General features: G+C 39.7%; 1 protein-coding gene across 2 annotated transcripts in view; it reads right to left on the bottom strand.

Annotated features, from left to right (window-relative positions):
• The window catches only part of LOC141958853 (potassium voltage-gated channel subfamily KQT member 1-like), a 513504-nt gene that overhangs the window by 197538 nt on the left and 300231 nt on the right, over window positions 1–15735 (bottom strand). The gene's annotated exons all lie outside the window — the stretch shown is intronic.

The following is a 15735-nucleotide window of genomic DNA, read 5'->3' on the forward strand; positions in this document are numbered from 1 at the left end:
TTCCTCACCCACAGGACAGTGAAGGCTACCAGAGCGGGGACACAAGGACACATGGGGATGCCCTTTACAGGTCTTTTTTTGACCAATGTATCAAGGCAGGAATGACAACAGAAACTCAACAGCTAAGTATTCAAAACAGCTCTGCTATTTTAAGAACAACAAACTTCATTAATGGTTTGGGGGTGGAGGGTGGGGAGGGTTTAGAAGTAAAGCAAACGCCTGTGTGCAGACAGAGGTGAAAAAATTCAGATTATTTAAATGCTAATAAATACTACACTTGAATACTTCTCCCAAATGACCCGAAGGCCAAAACCTATTTTGCTGTAAACTTTATATAAAGCTGTTTTAAAAACTGGCTCATGTTGGTGATATTTGTCCTCTACCACAGGGCAGATAAAAACTTAGCAAAAAAGAGAAACAAAAGAGCTGATTAATTCTAAAACCCGACATAATTTCCTCAGGTCTTATGGCAGTTTTGAACATGGAGGGAAATAAGAATAAAAGACTTCAGAATTAGGTTTCTTGAGCATTTTCAGTGAAAGTCTTAGCTGATTCTTTTTGTTTGTTTGTTTTAAATAAATGAATCTATTTTTTAATTTTTTTTATTTTTTCCCCACAGTACAGGTATCTCACAGGGGCGAGTCAAACAAAATATGCAGATGTCAGAAAACAACTTATATCTTCATCTTTATTACCACTGAAGAAACAGTTAAAGGAAGTAACTGTGGCACAAGCGCAAATATCGCCTTAGGATTTAAACACAGAAACCATCATTTGTAAGATAACAGATGACATGTAGAACATATTTGCAAACATCAACTTACTGAAACTACACTTATGAGGTCACTCAGTTTATGCTTCATTTGATTTACATATAATTTATTAGTTCACTTCCTACGCTGCACTATTCTGCATTACACAGTTATCTCCCCATAAAATCTGCATCACTTTGTATAAATGCTGTTCCACAGCACTAGCCGAGCAATTATGGTGAACATTTATGTGTTCATTCTAAGCTTTCACGTAGGTATCTCATGCACATAAGCCACGCAGGTTGACATTCTCAGTTTTCAGATTAATAGTAAGTTTAATTGATACAGCCAATAAACTTCTACTTAGCATTCGTTATGAGAGCAAGATGGTCGAATAAGGAGAAAAGAAACAAAAGAAAAGAATTCGCACGGCACTTGCGTAAGGGTAAAAACTTTCTTTTTTAAAATACCAAATAAGTGTACAGTCCTCAGTAATGCCTACCTAAAAGATTATAGCTAAAGAAAGTTGGACGAGAAAGAAAGTACCTGTAACATGGATGCTGAATTCTACTGTTTCCCTCTCATGTTTGCTTTATTCCAACTCCATTGTGATAATGCTGCAGAGGCATAAGACTGACACAATAATACAAAAAACCCACAAGCCCCTTCATAAACTGTTAGATCGATGCAGTAGACTTCAGTGCAGCAGGCTTTAAATAATATGTTTTTAAGAGGGGGGAGGTTTCTGCTTAATTTTTGACCTGGATTTTTTTTTTTTTTTTTTTTTTTTTTTTACGCTGACCCCTAGTTCTTTGCACAAAAAATTTTAACATACAAAAACTAGAAAGCCCTGCTGAGATGTGGTTGGGAGCAGGTCCTGACAATGTGCAAGTCACGGGGTGTGTCGTGATTTTCATCTTGACAAGTACATCGAGCCTTAGCTCCTCTAAGGGAGTGGCCCTGGGCATGAACCTCTACAAACTTGGCCCAGGTTTCCTGTTTATAACTGAATAAGGTGTCTTTTGCCTAGTTTGCAAAACAAGCCCAGAACTACCCACTGCTGATCTTTAACGTGTCTCCTTCCCAGACACACTGCTTGCACTGCACAGCTATCTGCTCCCCTGCAGTTATTTGTTAGTCCCGTGTGAGTGCAAGGAGGTGGGTACAGAAGATTTTATTTTTCTCACTAATGACCGGACAAAATGCAAAACAAAGCATGAGACTACAGCGGCAGCAAAACAGACACTCAGAATCATGGGACTGCCTACAAATTTCATTGGGATTCTTCTAATTTGTCTCCATGCCTTCAAGCACTTGTGCTAAAGCCCTGTGAGCATTCAGGATTTTCTCTGTGGAAGGTCGAGATGCTGTCACACAACCACAAATCAGACTGCGGGACAACCTTCTGAGCTGGGCTTAGAGGAAAGCCCCAGCTGTGGAGGAGATGTGCAATGAACCAGTAAACTATTCTGTGCCATGTACCTGCAGCCCCAGAGCAAAAGGCTTTGTGGGAAAGCTGTCATCTGCCCACACCCAGCACGTGGGAAGACACCAGCCCCGTGTTTTGGGACATCAGCACCATCTGTATTTCAGAGGTGCCACGGGTCAGCTCTGGCTCCCTGCAGCTGCCTCCTGGCAGGTGAGACCCGAGTGCCAAGCTACGTGCTGGGGATGAAATGGGGAGCAGATGGGATGTGGGGGGGAAGTGCTGCCCAGTACGGCCCCACGCAGCAGCGTACCCACACCTGCAGTGCAGGACTACGGCCTTTCTCCTGCTGCTTGATGTCAAACACAGACGTCGGTGGTCAGTGATTTAGAGACCAGGCTGGCGGGTCAAACCCAGTACCTGGAGCTCAGCAGAAGCCTCAACACGGCCCCAGAAACAAACAGGACTCAGGCCAGGCTAGGGGGGAACATAAGGCGAGGTTTCAAGAGTCCGGCTCAACATGTGTGAGACTTGAGAGGTCCCACCTTAGTCCAGACCAAGGGTCAGTCAACAAAGGAGCAAAGATCTATTTTCTCTGGGAAACAACAGGCTTTTTCTGGCTAAATTAATTTCAACAGATCAACTGTAATCCCCTCTCAGCTTTATCGTCAAGAGATTAAACTGTGTCCCTCAGTTTCCTTCCTTTCTTCTTGCTCTCCCCTCTTGCCCCCATTAATCTTAACTTGCTGCCTAGCATCATTCATGTCTTTGTGCTGTGTGCAGCTAGGAGGTGCATGGGTGCTGTTACAATGAAGAAATGAAAAAGAATCGTAAATGTAGGCTGATATATTAAAAGGTGCAATACAAGATATATTTTGTTCATTGCCGAATCCAACTTGGTCCATTCTGCCTGCTTATTCTAGTTAAATGCACATGTCAACATATAAAAAGTTATTTCAGACTGCAGCATTTCATTACCCGAGCCAAGCCAAATGAACACAGGAATAGCAACAGTACACAAGCCAAGGAAAATGAACTTTTTTTTCCTCCTACTGTGACATTTTTGGAGGCAGCCAATTATACATTAAAAAAAAAAAAAAAAATCATGAATGAGCAGTGTAATTTTGGAGCCATAACTTAAAGTGAAGTATTCCTTTAAATATGAAATTAATATAATCATGACATTTTAACAGTTTTTCATGGTTCTGCATTCTTCTACAAGGACTCATTCTAAGTAAACCTATATGCTATATAAAAAGACCACAATAATCTTTTCCCACTAGTAAAATTGCTACTCTTAGGAGTGTTACATATATAGGAGCTTTTACATACATAAACAGAGTGTGGTCACTTGTGGGATCTATAGATTACATTGGGGGCATATTAAGGGAGTAATGCGTGCGCCAAATTTGTTGGCGTGTTTTACAGTGTCTAGATTTTTCTATCCTGTGCTATTTTGTACATTTCCTGCCCTGACATAAATGACCTCATTAACAAGAAATTCTAATAAGTATACATAGGGGTTTTTTTATTTCAAAATCTGAACTTTGCTGGCTACAGCTTACTTCTATTTTGTGACCTCCCTCTGTATGTACAGTCTTGGAGGAGGAGGAGAGAGGAAAAAAAAAAAAAAAAAAAGAAACAAAATTCTGCTCACACAAGGGAGTTTTCTGCTGAATGACATAACTGGTACTCCCGCTGGTCCAAGCTATGGTCAGCTTGCCCAACCATCTAGCAAAATTAAATAAATGCAGAAAAGTTATTTTGGGGATTGAAAATTACCTTCCAAATACAAGCTGTTCACTTTTGCCTTCCAAGGCAGAGAAGGAAATCGCCCAGCAGCATATGGAGGACTCTATTCCCTACGTATTAAAGTTGTGTTAGCTTTATAGCAGTTCCTGTCACCATTCAGTATCTTACCCCCCAAGCAGATATGTTTTACTCCAGGAACAGAAGTCTATTTCTTCAGTCCCAACTCAGGGTAAAACTTCATTGGGACTCTAGGATCTGACCCACTTGCAGTGATCCCTACAGTAACAGTTACCCTGTAGCTGAGGCTGGAAATAAATGTTGCTCTCAACATCCGAAACACGGTTTGGTTTTGTTTTTTTGTTGCTTTTTTGTTGTTTGTTGTTTTTTTTTTTTTTTCCCCTCTGGATGATGAGTTCAGAAGAGCTGAGAGCACCTAGCACAAGCTCCATTCTGAAATAACAACAACATTCAGTATTCATAGAGCGTTGAAAGTGCTTTAGACTATAAAAAATGGAGGCAAAATGCATAAAATGAAAAAGATAGACAGAAAAAAAAGATAATGTAGATGCAAAAATTAAAAATATAAATTAGATATATATATATATATACACACATCTGTACAACTGTACAACAACCCTGTTAACGTGTAAACTACACCCAAAAAAATGTTGACTAAAGTAGAGTCATGCAAGGCTGCAGGACCAGGCTCAAACAAAACCTGGCTTGAAGCATGATTTGGAGATCAGGCTCCAAAATCCATTAAGAAAAATCTAATTTGTTTGCAGTTTCTACATCCAGCAAGAGTGACTCCATGTTTCCCCTCCATCCTTCTCCGCTGTCAAACTACCATTTCCACAGCCTCATGGTCCTGCCTGGACCTCATCTTCCAGCCACCTCCCCAGCCTCAGAGCTGCCTTCCCCCCACTGCTGCACACACACTGGTACCCCAGGGCAGTTTAATTTATTGGACGGGTCAGAGCTAAGGGGGGGCACAGAAATGCCTACCCTAAGGACATTACTTTGGTCTTGCCTACTTAGCCATTCATTTCTGAAGATTTATATGATAATTATGCTTACAGACTGGGCTTTACGGTGAGCATACTCTTTGGATATAGTCCTTCTGCCCTTCAAAAAGTGGTTTCTAACTGGCTTGCTCAGACTAATTTCAGGTATGTGTGGTGGCGTTGGGAAAAAAATCGTGCTTCAGTTTCTGAGTACTCATCAAGGACCATCATTCTTCTACGGTACTACAGATTTTTGAAACAAGAGCAGAGAACACAGATATTTCTTCTGTTTTGACCGCAAATACTGAGGCAAACTGGACGCTGCACGAACATATTAATGCTCTTCGCATGACACCCGCTCAATCCTGTTATAGGTTGCATGTTTATCTCTTCACAGGCAAGAAGACTTGCTGCTTGTGACTTTAGAAACTCCCCAGATACATACGGCGACAAGTTCTGCAAAGCATGTAAAGGCTGCAGCTGCTAAGCACCTTGAAAAGTCAGCAACAAAACTGACACTAATAGGCAGCTCATGGCAAGGCAGAGTAGGAAATTTAGGTTTTTTTGAATTGCTGCGAAAGAACATGGGCTTCTGCTGCCTCCTAGGGTATGTCCTCATGACAGTGCCTGTTGCTTGGGAGATACCTGAACTCATGTTAAACTTCCTAACGGCAGTGCAGCTGGCGATGTACTTACGGTGACACAGAGGCTGGGGTGTTCTAGTTTTGAGCATTTACTTGGCTTTTCAGCTGGCTTTTCTGCCTCCCCTGGACAGGGTGCAGCAATATAAGTCAGTGTCTGCTAGAGCTATTTACCATCAGTACAACCAGACTGCCTTAAAAAGCCTAACATTTTAAATATACACTATACATTTTATGTTCCTCCTATTTCTTTCTTTGAATTTTGAGGCTTTAGGGTTCCTGCTTTTCCTGTGTATCTCCACAGTGAGGGTGAGAAATGAGCAATTTTAAGAATTTTCACCTAATTGCATGTCTCCAGGTACCAAAGCTTTAAGAAACATGCAGAGTAGTAGGAAACTCGTAATATTATTGCAGAGCTGATAGCCTGTAATCTCTGCTCCTCAAGAGGCAGACCCTGAATCCAGATGGAGATTCAGGAGACATTCACCTTGACCTGGCAGCAACAGCATGGCCTTGTACCAGCCCACATTTCAAACGACACTGTTTTGGACACTTTCTGTACCTGTGAAACTTGCTTTACCTGACATAGCAGCACGCTTCACCTCTTGGAAAAAATTAGTCCTTTTTATATCAGTTATAGCCTCCTATTTCTGTTAGCATTTTCCAGAAAAGAAAATATGACAGAATTTTCAGGTTTTGAGAACACTGAGGCCCAAGACACTGCCATGTTCCATATGTGCACTTCAGCTGTGGGCTTCAGGTCTCAGAATCTCAGAGGCCTGCCAATTTGGTACTTAATGCTGCTCCTTAAACAGGAGCAAAGCCTGCCAGCATATTTTTTGGCATTATTTCTTCATCTACATGCTGCACGGTATTACTAGAGAAATGTGCCAGACCCAGAGTAGAGATGGTGGGATGCTGCAGTGACTAAAGAGCCTCCCTGAGGTCCCCTCTCCATGCTCAGTTACCCTGTGATCCCAAGATATTTGATGGCATCACAATCATAAACTTGAGAATGCTGGCTGTGGCCTGATGTGACAGCAGATAGCTTACTTCACGGGCAGTGACAGGCATTTTAAGTTCAAAGAAAGATTAAAAGAGAGATGTTTAGGATCACTCTGTCCACAGAAGGGCATCGGACTCTTAAGAAAGCAGCATTTGAGGCTGTGAGCAACACCTCTAGATGCTGTCTGATGTACTTCTAGGTGACATATGTCTCCCTGTGTGATAGTATCTCAGTACCTTCTAGTAACCGAAGTAGAAAAGTATTGTTTTATAGAGGGGGGACACTATGTCTTGTTTGCATTTGGGCTGAGGTTCTCTGGCAGAACACCCCGGGTTTCTGAAGCTGGAGCCATCAGACTGTGCTTCCTTTCTTTCAGTCTATTCAGTCACAGCCATTCCACACAAAGCCACGTTAACCTGCAGAAAAACACTAGCTGATAATGAAAAAAAGCCACAGTTCTTCAATTAGAAGACCGTGAATAAATCCCTAGATAGACTGCTTGGTGATCTAGTAATATTTAATTGTATTCTGACATTGCATAAAAACACACTCGAGGATCAAGCCTGTAGTAAGCTAAGCACAGTACCTACAGGATCAGAAGAGATCTGAGGTACTCTACACCACCTCACCTCCTCAGACTCTGATCCCAGTCCCCTTCTCCTGGTCTTGAAGGACTGTGGTGTATAACAGACACAGACTAACACATGTTTTACTAAAACACCCCAGAACACAGCACTCAAATCAAAACCAAACTTCTAAACAAGAAAAATAAGAATACAATTTATTATTTACTATGAGGAAAAGTAATTACACTGTGGAAGTGAGTATGTATTACTGATCTGCTCGCTATTTTCTTGCTACATAAAATTTGGTTGTAAATAACAAACTGGTAACAAATACAGGGAGAAAAGAGTTTCTCAGTTTATTGACATTTTATCTTTCTCCCTTACCTCATAAGCCTTTATATAAATTTACTGTTGAGTGAAAATTTTCTTCCCTAGATACAGCCAACCTGTCAGGGCAGGTTGCTACAGTACACCAGTGTATCTTGGTGGGTTTTCTCCTTTTTATTTCTTTGTTTGTTTGTTTGTTTGTATTTTTTGTTTGTTCTGTTTTTTTGTTGTTTTTTCTGTTTTTCTTTTACAGAGCTGTCATCCTATAACTTGCCTTGTACAGCAGTATTCTTCATAATGCGTATTATAAATATATAATCCACTGCAAGAGACTAGTTACAGCAATTTAGACTCAACCTACTCTTCTAGTCCATCCCTCAGCATCTGATATAGACCATCAGCAGCAGCTCTCCAGGACTAAAGAGATGTTTGACTCAGCATCACAGTTCTGGCATGAAACATAAATCCAACTGCTAGTCCGGCAATTGCTTGAATCATATAAATCTGGGTTTTTCCAGTGTACGTCCCCTGATCAACAGGAATTAGAGGTCAATATTACATGGCATTCGAACAGTATTAAACCTGCACTTTAAAGCACTGATCTGAGAAATGTGGTAGGTGAAATAACCACTGATTATGGTTATTAATAACCACAGAATTATTAACCACCAATAATTCCGAAGTAAGAAGTAGTAGAGGAAAATTACTCTTATTCCTGTAGGAATGTGTATTCTTCACGATGCTGGAATGCCCATCATTCAAAACCAGAATGAAATAATAACAATTTTAAACAAACGAATTAGAAACAAATCAGTTTCACTCAAATGCTCATCAAAATCAAAGTATTTCACCCCAATTCTGACTTTCAGAAAGTTACTCTTAAGTGGAAAAATTCAAAACATTTTCTTTCAGTATATGATTTAAAAGACAGTACCATAGAATGCAACAGCTTTTCAAAAAACTGTTCCACTGCAAACAAATTGTCATTTTCGGATGGAGAAACATTCCAAAGGAAAATTCTCAAATTATCTATAGGGGAGGGCAGCACTTGCAGCATACAGCCATAATTACCTACGAACAGCTACACAAACTATTTTGAAAATAGCTTTCTAAATTAAATTGTTAAACATCGGCAACAATTGGAGATCATAAAAAAAATGTTCAAATGAAATTTATTTCCATCAGAAAAACACAATTTTTAAAAATCTTTTCATCAGAAAAGACAGGTTTAATGAATTTATAATTTTTAAATTTTTAAAATTTGAACAGGATGGAAGAATTGTTGAAATACTTCCTTTTCACATTTCTAAATAGAAGCATTTAGTTTTGGAGAGCAGGACAACCAATCATTTAGAACTTAATTTAGAGTAACCTATTGAAAATTATAAAAGGTAGAAGCAAAATACTTATAGCTGATCTGATTTCTGTTATTCTTTGGAAGTTCAGGTCAAAGGTCTTTGTGGGAGGATTTGCCTTTTTGTCAAAAAAAAAAAAAAATTCAAGATCTCAAAAATATTCTTAAGTTAAAAACACATTTTTTTTCACTCAGCAATAGTAAATAAATTGCTTTATTGCTTTATAAGCAACAGAACTAACAGAGCTTTGTTTCCTGTACATTTGTGGCTGGACTCTCTGGCACCTGAGAAGAGCCACGCTCACACTGCAGTCTTTTCTTCTGGGAGCGGGGGGATTAACAGACTGTCTGTGCTCTACCCAGGCACTTATTTTCTCTAAAACTTACAGGAAATCAACGTGTCTAAGCTCATGACCCCTTTCTCAATTTTGCTTAAAACCAGTTGTGATGCTGGGAAGGTTTTGGTGAAGAACAAGAAGAGAAGGATAGGCTCCCTCAACCACAGCCTTTGTGGCTGGTGCTGCTGTTTCCTTTTCCGTGCAGGTTAAACAGCTCGGACACATCGATAGGAATTAGATTTCCAATGTGGTGAAAGATCCCCTTCCCCAAAGGCTCCGTTATTTACCAGCAGTCCTAAATCACTTTGTTGTTTCTGTTTTCCTTGGTATTCACAGTTAATCTGTGTGTTCTCCTCTAGGAGAGTAGAGTAGTAGGTCTTCTGCAAGTGACTCTCTCATTTCTTATTAAATTTAGTAATATTCTTATTAAGTAGCTACAAACTGATTTCAGGCTGCTATGCAGCATGTGGCTGTGAGCCCCTTGCCTCCCCCCACCTCAGCATGCTCCAAGGTGTCATGGCCAGTGTTTGCTGGATGCTTTTGCTTCTGCCAGAAGAGTTTCAGTCGAGAGAGCAGAAAAGCAACTAGATTTCACCAATTGCCTAATCACAGCAATCCTTGAGACTGCTATAAACGAGATCAAACTATTCAAGCTGGATCCTAATCAACAGTCAGTGCAATCACTGGGGAGCAGACACTGCCATCTGCACGCTCATTTATAGGGCTTTGGAATTATTTAAGGTTTGATTTATGGTGGTGAACTGCACGCTGGCAAACACTCACTATGCAAAACTCTTTGCTCCCTCACCCATTAAAAATCAGGGCCTGATCCATGTGAAAGCCTCCTGCTGAGTTCGCTATGTTTTGGATCAGGCCTCTGGGTCTCAAGACTGGCAGATAATATTCCATTTCTGTCCAATTTTCTTGCTAAAATTTAGAAGAAGCTCAAGTGTTTTCCATCAACATTTTTATGTTTACTTTTGGGAGAATCTTCACAGTGGGTCATGTTACTGTCATATAGAAAGGATGACCCACACCGACATATAAATTTTCCAAAAAAATTCTCAGCCTGAGGCAGACATCTGCCTTGGAGAATTTCAGCCCAGATGGCTAAAGTTTGGCAAAGATGTAAGCAACTGAAAATAGAGCTCTATAATGGAAAGTGGTGTACAACCTTAATAATAGGAGGGTGCTACCAAGTACCACATATGGTAAGGCTCCATAACAAGAACCATCAGGGAAGAATTCAGGCAGGATTCTTTCAGATATGCTTCAGAACATATGATCTATCTCTTCTTTTCTTTTGCTTGAAAGACGTATCAGAGTTAGCTCTTATTTTGCCTGATCCTTCAGACATCACAACCAGGCAGCTAAAAGCCAGCCTTTCCCTCTCAACCGTATTGAACGAGTTTTCTCTGAGGAGCATAAAACCATCCCAGATAGCCAAAAGAAGTCCAGGCTGAGATAGTTCCTCTCTGCATTGAAAAGTCAGCTAGCAAAGTAGAAAAGCTGTGCAGCTGAGCACTAAGCTGTTAAACCAACATCGCTTGGTTTTCAGATTAAAAACCCATCTTGATGTCTCAGTACAAGAACACGTGCACAACTTCAGTTCTACGGCACCTTAAATCCCCGGCATGCCACAAAGATTCACTTGGTCATAATAGATGAAAAACATGATTTCACTCAAATTAATTCTGAACTTTTTAGGTCCCCATTTCTGCTTCACACCTCATCTCTGTCAGTTGACTCCTGTTAAGCAGGATGTGAAGACCATGAGCTGGAATCTTGTTTAAAGCTGTGTGAGAAATCTGCTGCAATTTATATTAATACCTGTGTAAATCCTGAGTAACTCCACTGGCATAAATGAAAGCACAATTTGTCTTGAAGCATCATGATTTTTTTTAATTAGACAACAGCTTAAAAATAAAAATTTAATGTCTTCATGGGCGTGGTGCATAATCAATAGATTTGTGCTGGACTGCTCTGGAGTAAATGAGATCAGGCTTTGACTTGGTTTACTGGCATTCCATTCCACATACTCATTCATAGAATCCCTCCCTGTGAACCTCCTGTCTATCTCCTTGAACTGAGCATGGCAGGCTCCGAGAACACATACGACAAGCGATACACCTTCTTCAAAGAGATCTACTCGTAACTGCAAGTCACATTAGCTACGTTAATTATTGATCCGCACATGGCTGTGTTGAGAAGAGATACTCCAAAAATCAGCAACGTCCACGCATGCTTGCAAAACACAGAGGGCCAGGATGAAATGTATTTTCTGTTTACAAGAAGGAAAGGCAATGCAACCCAAATAGCTACTTTTTAAGAACTATCAGTCTGTTTTAGTAGTTAAGAAAATCCACATAACGTCCATTTGCAAAAAGCCTTCTGAAAAGCTTTATATTATGGAATGACTCAATCTTGAAGGAACTGGGGTCAAACAACCCACAAACACCTTAGTGCCAAAATATGCTTTTGTTAACAATTGCATTTGTTGGGTTTATTTCAGACATATTCTTAAAACCTCAAAAATGAAGCATGCTCATTTTGCAACTGACTCACTGTGCACCAATTTTCAGATTTTTTCCTTTTATTTTTTTTTTTTTTTTAATGCAGTTCAGTTATGCCCACCACCTCACCCACAAATGAAGGGTTTATAATGGAAATTCTGACAGGGCCTTCACTATGGTGGTGCTTGTAGGCACTGTCATGATAAATAATTTACTATTTAATGACTCCTGATGTAATCACAGCAGGAGTCAGATTCACCAACATCTATCTCTCCATTGTTATCCAGGAGGAATAAGATGGTAGGGAAATATCACTCCTCTCTGAGCCCATCTTTATGGCTCCCAAGTTTAAAACCAGTGTTTAAATTGGTAAAGAGAGAGTTTACCACCACAATCCAACCTCTACATTTGTTTATGTTGGATGACACTTTCGTTCTGGCTCGCATTACTGAGATGGATAAAGCTCAGAAGGGTTCTGCTTTACTGCCCTGTTTTCTCTTAGTGTTTCTGCATTTTTTAAATGCTACCAAATGGTTGCTTTTGGCTCCCAGCATTATCACATGTTGTCTATAAGCATGGAAATAGTTATGGTAATGTGGACGTAAATCATAACTGTAAATACCACATAAAGAAGACTGCCATATAATTATAAAAATACCTAATAGATTTCTTTTTCAAAGACAACACAGCTGTCCCTTCTAACCTTTCATTTGTAGATTCTTTTCTCTCCTGTTTTTATTTATAGGTTGCCGTGCAGTTCGACACAGCACACCACGATTTTTGTTTCTAATTTTGAAAAGAAAAGAAAAAGAAAGAATACTCATTTCATCATAAAGAAGCATTAGTTTACAATTTTGAAAAGAAACCAACGCCAGCTCTAGAACATCATCTTGGAACCAATCTCCCTCTTAATACATTTCAAAAGGATCTGTCAATGGCTACATACCGCAATTTAAAATTAAACCCTGCCATCGAACTAAAGAAAGGGTCGGCCAAATGGCACACATCACGTGTTGGGAAAGAAGCCCCATTCTTTCTCTAAACATCTCAGTGTTTTTATGAAAAGAACCACACTAGGTTATTACACTGACCACAACAAAACAAGATTTTTATACCCTACTCAGGGAAAAAAAAAAAAAAAAAAGGTTGAAAAGTGTTATGGGTAAACTTACACTGTGCAACATGCCATGTGAATGAAAGGAGCAAAGCCTTACACAGCACTGATGTTGCCAAAAAGGGTTTTACGTGTTGTCTGGAAACTGCCACCACGCATTTTATCCCTTTCTAGTCAGCTTTGCAACGCTTAAAAGCAAAGTGATACAAGTGTATTTCAATTCTGCTCTATGTTGGACTTGCACGATGCTTCATCCTACACAAACTTGTTCTTACCTTTTCCTCGTTACCTTAAACTTACATACGGAGCCAGGATGGTCACAAAAGAGAGGCTGCAGACAAGGCTGCTCATGCCACATGAATGGAAGGCTGTTATCTTTGAATCTTTGAAACATTTTTGCCTCAAAGCTTTTATCTATCACTAAGCAACCGCTTCAGAGGTCTGTGCTTATGCCCTTCTACACAGCAAACCCCAAATTTTAACTCAAATAGTAGCAAACTTCTCAAGGAAATGGAGTTCATCTTAAACCATCAGAAATGTAAGCTTCTCTCTCCCTCGCTCTCAAAATTTATTTAAAAAAAAAAAAAAAGTAATTATGGCTTTATACAGAGAAACACACAGCTCTGAATGGGTGAATTACATTCTAATTCCCTTTTGGAGAAACAACTGAAACAAATGAACTGGAAAATACTGGTGGGAAAGATCAGTCTGGGCTAGAGGTGTGCTAATAGCTCATTGGTACCGATTTTTAAGCAGATGAAACGTTCAAACCACACTGAGTTTTTATCAGTCTTCACCAACTGGCCTTTGTCCAAAAATGTGTCATTTTATCCGATGTGTCACTCGGTTGGGAGGCTGCCATGACTATACTGGGTGACTGAATGTTAAAATAATTTCTCCGGGGGGAAGAGGCTGATCCCAAAGGTTTTCTAGTTCCAAGGGGGAGATCATTTTTCACAACCAGCTGGAGCCTGATGTCAGACATGCCCTTGCTTCATTTATTCTCCTCGGAGGTTGAAATCCAGCTTGTCCTTCCTGACTCCAATATTGTCTCACGTTTGGGCACATAGCAGCTACTACACAGTGAACTATTAAAGCAGGAGAGCCCAGGAGACATGGGAAAATAATTTAGGGGAAGCTGTTTGACAGCAGGATGCGGTCATTTCTATTGTCCCATTAAAACAGAGATATCTGGGAAGCTTAACTTTGTTTTCACTATGTAAACATACGTATTTCAGCCTGATGTGCCAAAAAGATGCAAATACCAAAAAACCCCAACCAAACCCTCACCACCAAAACCCTGAACAAATCAACACAACAAACATTCGCCCTTTTTGTGCGCTGTGTCTGCTTTCTTAAGCGGGCATATGAGAATGAAGCTCTGTGCACCTAAAATAAGCTTAATTTGTACTGAAAGAGCAAATGCTGTGGGTTCCATCAGACTGGCATTTTATTTTACATTTGTAGTTTGGTCTGAGAACAAAAAGGAAGCTGTAATGATTGAATGACTTTTACAGAGTCAACTTATGAAAATATCATGATTATTTTTATTCCCTTCTATTTGTTTTCTCCAGGACAATAAAACTGAGAGATAGAAATCACCAGTTCCCATACAACATGCGGTCAGTTAAAGAGCTACAGTTTAATTCTTCAAATAAAATAGCAGCTAGGTCTTGCCTACACTAATGGTTTGAGCTTGCGCCAACTATATTCAGATCATGCTTAAATGAAGTTAAGATGACTATACCGCTGGGGTTTTCTAGCTTGCATGACTCTTGTTCCAAAAACATTGTTGTGAATCCCTGCTCAGACTGGTTACCACATGCTTACAACAGACATTTAACATGAGAAGGTGTAACCATGTGGCTTCATCATCTCTAATCATTTACATCAAGGCAGGATTGATTAAAATGATAACCTTTTGGAATCGGCTGGAGCTCAGTTTTCTAGCAGGTTTGAGCTGTAAAGGCAGAGCATAAGCAGATATCTGCAACAGAGATCATTCGCTGAAGCATTTACTGCATACGCTGGCATCTCCTGTTGCTCTTCTTACACCAAGATACCCCTGCAGTACCCTAATAAAGGCTTTGAAATAAAAAGTTCTCAAATCCACAGCATATTGTGCTAAAGCTGGACCAATGCCAGACACCTTAATAACTTTCTGACCTTCGTAAATATGGAGCAGTCAAGAGAGCATCAACAACTGCTTCCAGAAGTATTTACAATACTAGTAATATTTCTCACAAAAAGAAATCTGTTACCACAGACACTGTTATTGCTAAATTTTCAAATCTGTATTGTGAGTTTCCCTATATCTGCATATTCAAGATACCTGAATGAACAATACAGAATATACAGAGGCTAAAGAGCAATATATCTCTTTCGAGGTGAATTAAGTTAAACTGAACGAAAGCCATTTTCACTCTGAAGAAGCGTGTCTGCACAAGGGACCAATCCACTTTAAAAGTTAACTCAGATAATTTGTCTTTATCTGTGAAGCTGATTCTCTGATCCTGTCCAAGAAAGCTAGAAGTCAAAGAAAATATGTCCTTTGACATCACAGTGTCACATATCTCTAATATTTTCCTAGCAATGTTCATTGGATATTAGGCAAGAGAGTGTGGAATTGTATTTGTTTAATTTCAATTTCTGTTTTTTTGGCAAGATACACAGTTCTTTTTAAGAATAATGAAAAGTCTTCTTCCTCTTTCCTTCTCGCCTCACTTCCCCAGAAAAAAGTGGAAAGAAAATTTGCATGACAAATTTGAGAAAGACAAGGATACAAATAGGCAAATGGATATGTTAAATTCAAATGGACTTTTGTCTCAGCTGTTACATCATAGCAAGGCTACTGTGCTGCTACTGTCCACAGAAAGTGTACTGTTCTAGGGACACCAGTGCTTGGGGGTACGTAAGAGAGCTGACCAAAAAACTATTAGAGA

Source organism: Athene noctua, chromosome 3 (assembly GCF_965140245.1).
Source record: "Athene noctua chromosome 3, bAthNoc1.hap1.1, whole genome shotgun sequence".
Lineage (NCBI taxonomy): Eukaryota > Metazoa > Chordata > Aves > Strigiformes > Strigidae > Athene > Athene noctua.